Raw genomic sequence first — 13,685 nt, 5'->3', positions numbered from 1 at the left:
CCTATAGGATGTGAAACTATTATAAACAAGCTGTATATATATGGTCATGGCAATAATTTGTAATAACATATTGAATCTTACCTTTTATTAATATCCTCAGACTATCATTAGTATCCCATCTTTTATTTCTAGCTCATTTCCACAATCGACACAATTCAGTGTTCCCTCGACGATTTCAGTGTCGAAAAGAAGCTTTTTGATTTTATTGACTGATTCTGTGTTACTCTCGGTACATTCACCTACTTCATATTCCGATAGGTATTCCATAAATTCATACACATCAGCTTCAGAGACTTGAGTAATATCAGATAGCTTCCTATCCTCAACAATATTCATCAACTTCTCCATTCGAACTTCAGAGGGTTCTTCCATAAATTTCTTCAGAAACAGCACTAAATTATCACACTTGTTTCCAACAATTTCCACACATTTTGTTGAATTGATTTTATGGTTATGAGTTGATTGGCATTTTCCACATTTTAGAAATTCGGTCAAAAATGGACGCATGAACTGGGGCAAAGTATGAAATTATTATTTTACTGCATACTTGCTAGAGCTAAAAACTGGGAAAGCATATAGATTCAAGAGTCTTGATATTAATTTCGCACTATCTAACTGATGAGTTGATGCTTAAAGTTCTGTTATCCCAACTCCAAATCAATCAAAGGCAGCCCTATGTCTATTTTCCGGGCGTAAAATTTATTATATGCTATTTTTATCCGATTACCAATGAATGTTTTGGTTTTCATACTTTTTTATTAAATAAGTTTGATTATCTTCCTCTAGACCCCCATTTATGCACGAAGCAAATAAAATTATTTATATTTTATGCAAGAAGATTGTGGAAAGATATGAGAGAACTCAGCAAGGTATACAAATAAAAGACCATTGGAATGTTTTCTCTGAGGATAGGCCAGTTAATAATCCCGGCAACACCATAAATCATGTACATGAGGAGAATGCCAATACATATGAAAAAATGGATGAACTAGAGAATATTATAGATTCCATAACCTCTAGTCAAGCAATGGATATTTTACTGAAAGGGATAGATTTAAGCAAAGTGATTGAGTCGATCAGGAACTTTGAAGAATGTAATATTCTGGAGAGTGTGCATCCACCAAGATATAGTAAGATGGACTTATATTCTTTGTTCTGGAAAACCCATGGCCATAATGGGCTTATTGAACGCATCGTTTCAGACAATTCTATCAGAAATTCTTATGTTTTTACAGGAGGGTTTGATGGAGTTCTTAAAGTGTGGTCTGTGGACTATGGTATGCTGATTAGGTCGCTTTATGGCCATCGTGGATTGATAGTTGATATTTGTATAAGTAGCAATGGGGAATATTTAGTTTCAGTGGATGTTACAGGAATGCTGATCATTTGGGATATGAAGTATATTTGTAATGAGAAAATAAACGATAAAAACAAAATTGATGATTTGAAAACTCACGAACCATCTACTACCCTTAACCAACCCAAAAATAATGAAATTGGAAATGAAGAGGATGGTGAGGATATAAAGCAGTACTGTAGTAAAGATGGAATTCAAAAATATAAAATAGATCTGAAATCTGAGGTAGTATTCTGCGAATTTATTCACAGCAATGACATTGAAGCTTCGGACAATTCTATCACTGTAATCTTAGCTAATGGTATTTTTTTACCTATTTCCTTCAACTCTTCTATTCTTACCATTGGGATACCCAATACTGTTCTAGCTGGCCACTCGATCAAGGCCATTTGTATTACAGATGCTGGGCGCCTGATTGGTGTTGGTGGGGATTGGCCTTACTTCTTAGTTTTTGATACAGTTGACACCAAATCAATAATAGTATTGGAAAACTTTTCGAATGCTGTAATAGATATCCAGATTAGCAATATTTGTGCATCGAAAGGGGCTTTGAAAATAGCTACTTCAGCCGCCAACACAATTTGCATATACACCTATGTTGGTGTGGGTAAGGATAAATATGCTAAACGAAAGTCTAAGGTAAATAATAAAATATATTCTGCAATTTATCAAAAGGAATGCAGCATGCCAAGCAATTATTTGGAAACAAACACTACAGGGTTCTTTCACAAGGTCATCATTGATTTATATGAGGATATTGCTGAGAATGCCTTTTCAGATGAGTCCATTATTGTTCATAGAATGGTTTTTACTGTTGATTATCTCCTAGTTGCTGTATGCACTGATTCCATAGTGAGGGTTTATGACGGCAGTAAGCTTATTTTGTCTATACCATCCGAAATTGGAGAGATATTTTGCCATCCCAATAAGAATATATTTGCGATTGTTGGATTGAATATTAATCTCTATGAAATATATAAGGAAAGTCTGGGATTGCACAATACGAGCAATATTAACTGGTTCATATCATATAGGTTACTTCTTTCTGAATTGATTCAGTTTCAGATTACTGATTGTCTTTTTACCAATAATGGATTTTATTTTATCACCACCGACTGCTGTGGAGTAATTCGAACATATTCAATATTCGATGAAAAGATTCATGTTCCCTCAGAACAATTTTTTATTATGGATTTTGATCCAATAAACGGAGAGTATATAGAAAGTAATCGTGATAGCTTGAATTGCGAAGGGAGCATGTATATGTGTGACTTTCAAAAACTAAAAAATCAGTATACCAACACCCTAGACACCACTACACTCAATGGTTCTTCTCTTGCTAATGATTTCTTATTTGGGCAAACCTATTCTTCAATGAAAATGTTCAATGAAATTTGGGTGGCTATTCCATATTTTATTATGCCAAACCTGAATGCAGGAATGTCCTATACAGTAGAGAGTGCAGCTTCAGAGCAATTTACAAAACAGAGAATATCGATTGACTTATTTAAAAAAGAATATTTAACTGCACAGAACTCCGGAAATGCAAATAATTCCATGGACATAAATGCTAACTTCACAGACATTATACTGAACCATAGTGTTGACTCTTCAGAGGAAAGTGTAATCATTACTCGGTCCATGTTTTCAAGAATGCCGGATTATCAAGCGGAGTACATCGATCGAAATACAAGTTCTGAGTCCATTACAGTGACAGAATCATCTAGTGAAAGTGACATCTTTATAGTTTCTGATACGAATACATCCACAGATACAGAGTCATCCACTCATGTATTTCGTGAGAAGTTTGAAGGGAATACCAGTAGAAGTGGAAGAGTAATAAGAAGGTTAAGTAATAACAATATAATGAGTGAAGATGTAACTGACAGTGATGATGGGTATGATAGTGAAGATGAAATGGTAGATGGGAGCTGTAGTGAAGAGGAGGCTAAAATAATACGACGTAAGGATAAACTAAAATCAAAAGAAAGTTTTGATAGAAATAAAGGATGTGCGGATATTAAACGAATGGAAAGTTGTAGCGAGCAACAAGACAGCGATGATAAGGGATTCAAATTGAGATCGGGTATGAAAAAATCAAAAAGATCTCCCAGCTATAATTGAAAAATTAATTTAACTATGAACCAATCAGAACTTAAAATACCTAAATGTTCTAAGATATACTTAACTACTTTTAATCCTGAAAACACTACAGATTAGTATCTTCCAATATTATAGACGGTCATCCGTATTGTTGACAGCTCATTCTTCCAATATTAGGTCTTCTATAGATTCTCCAATAACTGTCAATATCTTCCCTTTCTTAATCAACAATCTTGGATTAGAAACATTTATTGATACATATTTAATCTGTTGTAAATCTGTATCAAAAATACCTACTTTCATATCCATAGATAGGGTATATATAAGGTTGGAAGAGATTAATAGGAATACGACTTGAGCGGAATGGACAACAACCACATTATTGGTCCATTTGCTCGGAATACCAGCTCTAACATCCTCTGAGATGTCAACTGATTCATTGATGAAGTTTCTACATAAGCAATGTCCATCCCCAACAGAATATATCGATCCATCATGCTCAACCATCGAATAGATTATATTTTTATGGGATTTTAGGTATTTGGAATTATTTGTGTATGAAAGTAACTTATTAGGACACTCGTGCTGAGGATTAGTAGAGAGATTACCATCAAAACGTGCTATTTGCCTGATGCTGGGTATGGGATGAGTTGTGGATGTAATAAAGTTTCTGCATCTTGGAACGATAAGCCCATCATAGGTAATAAACCTTGAAGTAATAGCTGTAAAATATTTATCAGAATATTGGAAGTAAATGCTTCCTGCTTTAGTGAATGTGCATATTGTACCATTTGAGAGAGAAATTACGTTGTTATAAGATGCAACAACTCTATAATGGAGAGATACAGAGCTAATAACAAACAGCTTGTTTATGATGATTGAAACAAAAGAAATCACCCCACATCTGGAGACAATCATGTAGGAGTTCAAATCTCTGCTATTATGAGTTGAACATATGTTAAAGTCTATTGAAGTTATATTATGACGTTCTTTTGCATATGTGCTATTTTCGTAATTGAGAGAATGGTGTAATTTATGAGGTATTTTTCCACAATTTTTTGGAATTTCATATTCAGCGGAAGTGTTATGAACCACCAAATCATTGATATTGCTTACTGCTTCTGGAAAGTTGCTAATACTCATAATTGAAACAATCTCTGAGTTGAAATGCATAAAGTCTACAATAATAGATTCATCAGTTAAAAAAATATCACCATGGATTGTTCCAAACAATTTCATACTACTAAATGTAGAATAAGCAGTAAAGTCTTTAAAAACAACAGAATGGTAGCTGGTGTTGTATGTGGTAGCTTTATAATCATTTGCATATTCCATACTTTGAACATTCCACTGCCATCTAACAAATTCCTCAATGGTGGTGTTTGCTCTAAAATAAATATAACATCTCTCTAGACTGTTTAAGTTACATACTACAAAACTATCAGACTTATCTTGGCCAATCCGCTCTGTGTTGATGAGATGATTGCTGGTAACCTCTATATGTGCAGAATCAACTTCTGCCCACTTTATTTCGTCCTTATATATTAAATACAGGTTGTTTTTGTAATCGAAAATTATCAAAAATAGATCAGTTTCACGAATGCAAACTATTCTATGATTTGATATCTTGTATAGTCTCAATCCAGTAAATAGCCACCCAGACTTATTTCCAATGTAGTTTTTGTAAATAGAAGATATATTTGGAATTTCAACCTTTCTAATAAAAATACGTAGATTTAAGTCGAAGTATGCACATGAATCGTTTCTGACCAGGGCAATACTATGTTGAGTGATGAAATGAATGTTAATAAATGAAGTATCAACTATGTCAAAATATTTAGGATTGTCTTTGAGCATAATACTATAAAGAAATACTGTTGGATTGCCCAATAAATCCTTGCTATATAGATGGTGATTTATCCTATTCGTATAGAATACCGAAAATTGGTCCTTGCATAATCTTATAAGATACTTCGAATTGGTTAAGATGCAACAACTTGTATTTTCAGGTCCTTTGGAAATATCCTTTGGAGATGAAATAAGATGTTTACTCGATGATTTATGAATACAGCTCATTTTATTCGTATTGGTTTCTTTATTAAGCATCTTAGATGGTTTTACGTATTTGGATATTTCTGCAAATCGGTATGATGGATCAGCATGCATTCCGTGTATCTGTGCTATTGCGTAGCTTTCCATATATGTTCTCTCATCCATATTTGAATGGTTTTCAATATCAAGTTCCAATCTATACAATTGCCCACTTGTTGTTCCTATGAATATACAGTTCCATTCAACACAAAGGCTTCTAAGATTTCCAATCCCAAAACTCTTGCTGTATACTTCCCTGTAACTTTCATTTTTAAATAGATATATCCTGAAAACACCATCTTTGTTGAGTGTATATGCCTTAGAATTACTGAAAAGAATTTTTGTGAAATAGTTCCTATACTCCTGAATAACATATTTTCCAAGCTTAATAGTTCTATCATCTGCACAACTATAAAATATAGGGAGGCCGGGTTTTGTAATGAATATATCATTGGCATTGTTTATTACCCCACAATCAAAGACCCTTCCATTATGTATCTGGAAAAAAATAGGATCTTCTTTATAATTTGGTGTGTAAAATATACCATCGAATGTGCCTATCAAATACCCAATTTGTTTGCCGGGAATTAATTTTCCAGAAACTATCGTTGTCTTGGCATATTTGAAAAGAATGTTGCCATCAAAATCTGTAATTTTCCCATTATGGAGTAAAACAAGATTATCCATTGCATCACATATTAAATCATTGTGTGTAACTGTTTGAATTAATGTCGAATTACCATCGGGGCAATAGGCTTTCGAGGTATCATCGTATAGATGTTTTATTTTGTATATTTCAATGGTTCTGTTCCCAATTATCATGATTCTTCCATCATCGAGAATTTTAAAGTCTTTAATTATATTTTGACAGTTGATTTTGCAATGCGGTCCAAAAAGAGTTTTGTATGTTGCAAAAAACAGACCATTCTTGTAGGTAATTGACTCAATTGGGAAATTCATTGGTTAAAAAATTTGCAAAATTGAAAAATTTGGACCAAAAAATGTATTATTTGCAATTGTTTAGTTGGAAGAACAGATTTATTTGGCAAAGAGAATTAGGTTTATAATGTATACTAAGCAGTACTATAGAAATATTACAAATATTTATGCCCTTTTAATTAAACCATAGATGTTAGGTTTCATAACTGATAAACTTGTTAAAAAGGGAATTCCTCGGGATTGTATAATATTCACTATAAAATTGCATTTAAATAGCTATGCCTGTTTGGATTTATTAGTTCTTCAGTGATAAATATGCTCGTTTTATAATACAGCTCAATCTTATACATCTAAAAGAATTCTTTTTACTAAAAAATAGCCCAGTAATGTTTTGTGACAAGAAGATCCAGGAAGAAATTTTGAGCAAAATCGATATTAAAAATAAAACAATTTTAAAGACAGATAGAGAAAAGGCTAATTATGGTGTCAACATATTGAATGCCTTAACTGATAAGATATCGAAAGAATGTATTCTTAATAAAACCATTAGCACTATTTCGGTAATGTCACACTCGAAAGACTTCTCTGTTCAGTTGGTACATCAAAACCCCACCGAATCCATACATAGCAAAAATAATGCATTGATAAATAATAGAGGGACTCACGATGACTTGGTTAATTTTGCCACCGAAATAATTAAATTGCTACGAAATTTTCAAATTATCAATTTGGACAAGCTAATCTTAAGGATTTGCAATAAGTATTATTCAGAAGACCTATTTAGTTTGGTTGAGGATAGAGTCGATCCAGAAAATGCAGCTGCAATATGTGTAATAAAGTTCAGACATTTGGGAATCTTTGATCATAATATTAAACAAATCTATAAAACCTTAAATGGAAGTATTAAAATAATTGTTGAAGGAGTATTTGGAGAGTTACTGTATGATAGGTGCTGTGTCTCTGAGAATGAGCAAAATAAGCGTTTCCAAAACAATTTCAACACTCATATATCCGTTCCAGAGTCTGAAACACCATGTAGTGATGACCATAACAGTGAAAAGAATGAGAATGGCAGTGGAGTTGTGCAGATAAAGTATAAGACATTTGTTACTAAGCTACCCAGAGATATTTGTGAATCAGAATACTTTGATTTGCCACAAATTTGGAATGAATATGAAATATTCAAGAAAAATTTCTGGAAAATTAAGAATCGTGTTATTAATGAGTTGAGAATAAATTTTGGTAGTGGAAATAGTAGATCTTATATAGCCTCCACAACTAGCGGAGGAGATACTAAAAGAAGGGCAAAACCACACTTGTCTCGTCTTAGTAATGGAGATTTTGACAGTTATGATCGTATTATTATTTCAAAGGCAAATGACTGTTTAAATCTTTTCAATTCAGGAATTGATTTTCTCTGCAGAGGCAAGCTTAAAATAGCCAAAAAGTGTTTTACAGATATTCTTACATCTGGTTTGATCCTCGAAATTACATACCACATACTATCACTAATACATTTTTTTCAATTGGAATATTTTGAAGCAAAATATTACATACAACTGGGGATTAAATATGCATACACACGAAGATGTGGAAATTTAAACCATTTTTTTAATCTCCTGCTTTTCATAGAACGATTCGGAAATTGTCCAGGGGTATTTTCCAGTATTAGACTGAATGTGCTCAAAAGAAACCTCAGTATTGATCAAATAATTAGTTTTAGGGATGCAGGGATGATTTTTACGAATAGTCCAAAACACGGCCACAGAATACAACAGTGTGCAGCAGAATTTTTTGAGGATTATGCCTGTGAAGACAAACTAGAATCATTGAATAGTGATACAACTTTGTGCAAAATATTTGAGAATAAGTTTTTGGTTTCGTTGATTTTGAATAGCGATGCCTTCTATTCACAAATTATGAATTTTACACAATTTAGAACTAAGCTACAATTTCAACACATGCTTAAGAAAATCCGATTGAAATATTTGAATTACTCTATTTTAACCATGTACACACACAATAGCAAACTCTTTGTCAATAATTTGAAATGTTCCATTGAAGTAATTTCTGATTGGAATGCAATCAAACTCAGGTATGATGAGATAATGAGCAGAAATACAGATGTTTTAAAGACAATGGCCGGTAATAAAAGTGAATGGTGGGATAACAGAAGTAAACTTGATAAGGAATTGGAAGCTCTTGTTTCTGCTGTGAGAGGAGAATTTCGTAAAAAAATTCCAATATTAAAAGATCGAATAATATTGATCCTTGATGGATCCATAAATTCTTTTCCGTTTGAAACCATATTCCAGAACAAAATTGTTTCAAGAGTTTTGTCGTTGGAATTTTTATTCCACTATTCCCCTAGCCAATCAATTGTTCCCACTTTGGATTCTTTTTTATGCGATGGAGTATACAAAAGACCTTTAGACTATAGCTCAATTTTCTATCTTCTTGATCCTGGATGTAATCTAGAACGTACAAGGCTACGGATCCTAACCTATTTGGGAAAACGAGGAATTGCCAATGGAACTGTAGGCCGCGAATTGAACGACACTGAAAAAGCCACTCTAGGTATGTATGATACTCTAATGTACTTTGGCCATGGATCAGGGAAAAAGTACTTTGATATTTGTACACCAAAGCCTTCTAAACTATTTCTCTTTGGTTGTAGTTCTGTAAAAATGTTGTATGTTCCAAACTATCAACTCAATGGAATGGTCTTCCAGAAATTCAAAAATGAGAGTCACAACAAGATAATTGTGGGGAATCTCTGGGATATTACGGACAGGGATTTGGATAATCTGACTGAAAGATTTTTGGACAACAATTTGACAATTTCATCTAGCTTTGGCTATAGGATGGAGTACTATAGAGAGTTTTGCAGGCTAAAATATTTAAATGGTGCTGCTTTTGTAATATATGGGATTTTATAAATCACAAATAAATTTCTTTTGCTTCTAGTTGTTTATTTTGATGCTGCACACTATGGAAAATTTTAAATTTAAGTAAAACTTATTTATATGAGTTCGTTTTTTCCCATAAATGTCTAATTTTATTATTGTCTGCACAGAGATTGCAGAAAGAATCATTGATCTGTATAAGCAGAACAAGAAGATAAATGTATCAAAGATTATGAAGGATGTATGCAGAGAAAACAATTTAGGTGTAATTCCTAGAATCAAGGACATCATCAGCTGCATTCCAAACGAATACGATCATTTAATATCTCAGCTGAGAGTAAAGCCGATAAGAACAGCATCTGGAGTGGCTGTGGTAGCTGTCATGTGCAAGCCTCACAGATGCCCCCACATTGCTCTAACTGGAAACATTTGTGTATATTGTCCAGGTGGTCCAGATTCTTCTTTTGAATATTCTACGCAGAGTTATACTGGTTATGAGCCAACAAGTATGAGAGCAATAAGAGCCCGTTATGATCCATTTGAGCAGGCCAGAGAACGGCTTATTCAGCTGAAGAACTTAGGCCATTCAACGGATAAGGTAGAGTATATAATTATGGGAGGAACATTTATGTCCCTCTCAGACTCCTATAGAAACAAGTTTATTATTGATTTGCATGATGCACTCAGTGGCCACAAATCTACAAGTGTGGAAGAAGCAATAGCAGTTTCAGCAGAGAGTAAACAGAAATGTGTCGGGATCACAATCGAAACTCGGCCAGATTTCTGTGTGAGGCCCCATCTGACCAAAATGTTGTCCTACGGTTGCACCCGTATAGAAATCGGAGTACAGAGTGTTTATGAAGATGTTGCAAGGGATACAAACCGCGGACACACTGTTCAAAGTGTCTGTGATTGTTTTTGCCTTTCTAAAGATGCGGGGTACAAGATCGTAGCACATATGATGCCAAATTTACCAAACGTTGATAAAAAGAGAGATTTGGCACAATTTAAAGAATATTTTGACAATCCAAAGTTTAGAAGTGACGGTTTAAAAATCTACCCGACATTGGTAATTAGGGACACTGGTTTGTATGAGTTATGGAAGGCAAAAAAGTATAGAAATTACTCTCCTGATGAGTTGATTGATTTTATAGCTCAAATCATGAGTTATGTGCCACCGTGGACAAGAATTTACAGGGTCCAAAGAGACATTCCAATGACATTGGTAAGCTCTGGTGTAGAACATGGAAATATCAGGGAGTTGGCCCTTGCCAGGATGAAAGACTACAACACCCGTTGTAGAGATGTCCGCACCAGGGAGGTTGGTATCAAGGGAATTCATGAAAATGTCAGTCCTGATGAGGTTGAATTGGTCAGAAGAGATTATGTGGCTAATGAAGGATGGGAAACCTTTCTGAGTTATGAAGATGTGAAGCAGGATATCTTGATTGGGCTATTAAGATTAAGAAAATGTGCAGGAAATACGTTTAGGAAAGAATTGAAGAACGTAGTAGACCAAACTCCAGAACTGGATGTCCACGAGTGTGTCAATAATAAAAATGCATCGATTATTAGAGAGTTGCATGTCTATGGAAGTGCAGTTAAGATTGATCAGGATAAGGAGGGGAGATTCCAGCATAAAGGGTTTGGTGCAATGCTCATTCAGGCAGCCGAAGAAATTGCAAGGACTGAGCACTGTTCGGCCAAATTGGCCATTATCTCTGGGGTTGGAACCAGAAACTATTACTCCAGGTTTGGCTATACACTTGAAGGACCATACATGGTAAAGTATTTAAACTAATAAAAATAAATTAATGATTAGGATTTGAATAAAATACTTAAAAGTGTTAAATAGAATTTAATAACGTCTTTGTCCATTTCGATTTCCGGAATATCCACTACGGCTTCCATCATAACTTCCACGGCTATTATTACCGTAGCCACGGCCAGAATATCTTGAGGACGTAGATCCCCTAGAATTTCTTTCTGCAATATCTTCTAACTCTTTTGGAATCGTCACCTCTGATTTCCTCAAGAGTTGTACAAACTTTCTGGCATTTCCAAAATCTTCTTCGGGTGAAAACATTGTAAACGAAAGCCCCTCAGTAGCAGATCCTCTAGCAGTTCTTCCTACTCTATGGACATAGTCTTCAATGTCCTTGGGCAAGTCATAGTTTATCACCAACTTAACATCTTTAATGTCAAGTCCTCTTGCTGCAACATCCGTTGCAATTAGAATATTCTTTCTCCCACTCCTAAATTGATCAATTACGTTATCTCTGGCTGCTTGAGACTTATTTCCATGAATAGCCACCGCATTGAATCCTTTATCCTGCAGTGTATATTCCAGTTTGTCACAAGTACTTTTCATGTTCGAAAAAATAATACATCTATCCTGCTTTTTGTCTTGAAGTAAGAAAAGCAACTTAGCTTGCTTATCATGGCTGCTAACAACTTCGACGGCCTGTTTAATCTTCTTGTTAACTGCCAACTCTCCATCTCCGATTGTCACCTGAATATAATCCCTCGATGCATAGTTATTGGCAAGTTGTCTAACCTCTTTTGGCCATGTGGCACTCCACATGAGTGTTTGTCTATTTTTATGGGTTTTTGGAATAATATCATTAAGCTGGGGCTCAAAACCCATGTCCAGCATTCGATCTGCTTCATCCAAAACCAAAAACGTAACCCTTCCCAATGGGCAGAATCCCTGATTGTGTAAATCAATCAACCTACCAGGTGTTGCAACTAATATCTCAACACCTTTAGACAATGCCTTCTTCTGTGGAACAATATTTGCTCCTCCATAGACACAGAGGGACTTCATTCCAAATATCGTCGCATAATCATGGCAGACAACTTCAATTTGGCAAACTAACTCTCTGGTAGGTGCTAATATTAAAACAATAGGGCCATCACCCTCACGAAGTTGAGGCTGAGCCTTTGCATGGATTAAGGCCGGTAGTACGAACGACAGAGTTTTACCAGAGCCAGTATCGGCTATTCCAACCATATCACGTCCACTGAGAGCCATAGGCCATCCTTGGGCCTGAATAGGGGTAGGGACTGTGAACTTCATCTGTGTAAACTTGTCAATAACTTGTGTTGGAAATCCGAGTGAAACAAAATCGGCAACGGGAAGAGATATATCATTTCCCTGAATTTTCATTTTACACTCCTCACGTAATGCTTGAGCATCCTCGTTAGATAATGTGTTCGTTGGAACGTAAAAATTTTTTGTAAAATCATCAATTGGATCGTTATTTGCGTTAAGGGGTTTAATATCATCGACTGGTCTGGAGCTCCTGTTACCATAGCCTCCTCTACCACTACCTCGTCTATCATTACCATATCCACCTCTACGATCAGATTTATAACCATCTCCATAATACATGGGGTAAATTTTGAAAAAATTTAAAAATTTTAGTGAAAATTAAAAAATTTTAGTGAAAATTAAAAAACTACCTACAAGTGCGAATCAGCGGCTGCTAATATGATAAGAAAAAAGAAATGAATGGATTTATTCATAATGACAGTATATCTGAGTGAGAGTTAGCATATACAATCTACACATTTCAATACCATGCCTACCATTCAACGTTTGGAAAGTTTCACTTCTTTATATATTATCATTTATCAACTACCAAAGTCACTCATTGTCTAAATCAAATTCAAACTCTGGCCCTTCATTGTGATTTTCTTCCAATAGTCCTAAATCAAATTTGAACATTGATTCTTCTTTTATCTCAAAAATATTTTCAAATATTGGAACATTCTTCGAATTATCAAATATCTTTTGGAAATTTGGAACCGTATTTGTATTGCTAAAATCAGAATTAGCTCCCATTTCTAATCCCCAATCTGTTGGCTTCTTTTCTGAATAAACTTTGGGCTCGGTGGTGTTATTTTGTAGATTTTCACTGAATCCAAAAGATTGTTTTACAGAATATTCTAAATTATCATTATTTAAAACAGATATATTCCCATCACTAGTGTTTCTTTTGTTCAAACTATCTGCTGCCATTCTGTCTTCACCATTATTAACGTCTGTTTTGTTATGAAGTATTTGATCTGAATTTCGTTCTTGAGCTACAGTATTTAAACTAGAATCATCCGAGATGTTTGCATGGAATTGGTTTCCATTTAGGCATAACTGTTTCTTTTCCTTATTGCTATTTTCATCTCTTAAATAATTTGTAACCTCATGTGACATGTTTGATTGACTATACTGACGAGGTGAATATATCTCCAAACTGTTGTCGGACCCGCCATACTTCTTTTCATTTATT

At 34.5% G+C, this 13,685-nt stretch overlaps 2 pseudogenes; one reads left to right on the top strand and one right to left on the bottom strand.

Moving 5' to 3' along the window:
• Positions 1–9,538: 9,538 nt before the first annotated feature.
• Positions 9,539–11,197, top strand: LOC147075474 (elongator complex protein 3 pseudogene; annotated as a pseudogene).
• A 57-nt stretch (positions 11,198–11,254) lies between these two features.
• LOC147075473 (uncharacterized) lies at positions 11,255–12,790 on the bottom strand (annotated as a pseudogene).
• Positions 12,791–13,685: the final 895 nt, after the last annotated feature.

This window comes from Rhyacophila brunnea, unplaced genomic scaffold (assembly GCF_057557595.1).
Source record: "Rhyacophila brunnea isolate RB1 unplaced genomic scaffold, BYU_Rbru_1.0 scaffold_144, whole genome shotgun sequence".
In the NCBI taxonomy this organism is placed as follows: domain Eukaryota; kingdom Metazoa; phylum Arthropoda; class Insecta; order Trichoptera; family Rhyacophilidae; genus Rhyacophila; species Rhyacophila brunnea.
Note: the sequence above shows the minus strand (reverse complement) of the source record. Positions and strands in the feature narration are given on the sequence as shown.